Here is a 1,652-nt window from a genome sequence, read left to right on the forward strand (position 1 = left end):
AGCCTCATGCTGTTCCAAACCTGTATGAATTTATTGCTTATTTTGAACACAGAAGAAGATATTTCGAAGAGTGTTGGTAACTAAACAGTTTGTGGTCCCCCTCAATGCCTACTGTCAACTGTTTGGTTTCCAACAAATCCTTAAAATTATCTTATTTTGTATTCAACAGAAGAAAGAAATTCAGTTTTGAACAACATGAGGGTGGGCAAATGACAGAATTTTCATTTTTAAGTATCAGTTTTAATGCCTTGTAACATGATAACAAATGGATTGCTGCATGTTTATGTTTATGCTATTGATTTTTTGCAAGAAAAATGTTGTTATATTATTAATAATAATTCTTAAACATAAGCCGTGAAGCAATTTTTGTTTTAAGACATAGTATTTTTTGTTTGTTTGTTTCAGAACCCACTAGACCTCTGCTCTAAAGCATCTAATTGTATAAATATTCAAAGAGTTCAGAGATGCTTGATCTAACACAAGTCCTTCTGAACTGAGGGAAATCTGCACAACAGCTTATGAGACAATGAGAAAAAGAAAAAGAGGGGAAAAAAAGCAAGAAAGCGGGATGAAGCAGGAGACAGGGAGATAACTCATCTATCCTATTGTGGACCTCTTAACGCTCCTGCAGCTGAAGAAAGCAGTCGATCATATAAACAGATAGCTCTGCATCAGTGAGATTTCATCTTCATGCATACCTTTCTCTGAGATAACACAGCAAAGCACAAGACAAGTCCTGTTTGTTAAGTATGATTTGTTTTGAGAGATATACATGTAATACCCTCTTAGTGAGGTTATTCATATTTAGGACTCTTAGACAGCAGAACATTTTTCAGTGGGGGCCAAAAAAACCAAGCAATACATAAATTCTCCAGAACACAGAACACATTTAACTCGTTTCATCATCAACCATCATGACTTACACTGTGAATGAAAGCTTGTATCCGCACTTAATTTTTGTTTTACAGCCAGAGTCCTTAATTCAGAAAAGCTGATCCATGTTTGAAAGCTACAAAGCAGCTCCAGTTCACAAAACGCCGACCATCAGATTAGACACATGTTGAAGTCATTGCTGTTGACTTCCACTCCATCCAAGAGTTAGATCAAAGAGACGCTGAAAGTCCTCATATAGCATAATCCTTGGCAGGTGGAATAAAACAACAGATCTGGCTCAACTGCATGGATTCTATGTGGTGAAAATAGAAAGAAAGAGAGTGAAAAAATGAAGTAGGAGAGAGATTGTGGGGAGAGACAAAATGAGAAAGAAATGACATATTAGCTCTTACAAGGAGGCGTTGAAAAAAAAAAAATAAATAAAAGGAAAGGACGTGAGGCCAAGTATGGTTTGCCATACTTGGAATTTGTGCTCTGCATTTAACCCATCCAAGTGCACACACACAGCAGTGAGTAGTGAACAAACACGCGCACACACACACCATGAACACACACCTGGAGCAGTGGGCAGCCAAGTTGGGGAGCAGTTGGGGGTTCGGTGCCTTGCTCAAGGGTCTCACCTCAGTCGTGGTATTGAAGGTGGAGAGAGTGCTGGATATTAACTCCCCCCACCTACAGTCCCTACCGGACCTGAGACTCAAACCCACGACCTTCGGGTTACAAGTCCGACTCTCTATCCACACACACACACACACACA

General features: G+C 39.3%; 1 long non-coding RNA gene across 1 annotated transcript in view; it reads right to left on the reverse strand.

The window, feature by feature from the left end:
* Nucleotides 1–1,111: 1,111 nt before the first annotated feature.
* Nucleotides 1,112–1,652, reverse strand: part of LOC107700076 (uncharacterized) — a 29,661-nt gene continuing 29,120 nt past the window's right edge. Inside the window, exon 3 of the long non-coding RNA XR_001635516.1 lies at nt 1,112–1,175. This is a non-coding gene — a long non-coding RNA (uncharacterized LOC107700076). The remainder of the gene's footprint in view (nt 1,176–1,652) is intronic.

The sequence above is a fragment of the Sinocyclocheilus anshuiensis genome, unplaced genomic scaffold (genome assembly GCF_001515605.1).
Source record: "Sinocyclocheilus anshuiensis isolate Anshui unplaced genomic scaffold, SAMN03320099.WGS_v1.1 scaffold983, whole genome shotgun sequence".
In the NCBI taxonomy this organism is placed as follows: domain Eukaryota; kingdom Metazoa; phylum Chordata; class Actinopteri; order Cypriniformes; family Cyprinidae; genus Sinocyclocheilus; species Sinocyclocheilus anshuiensis.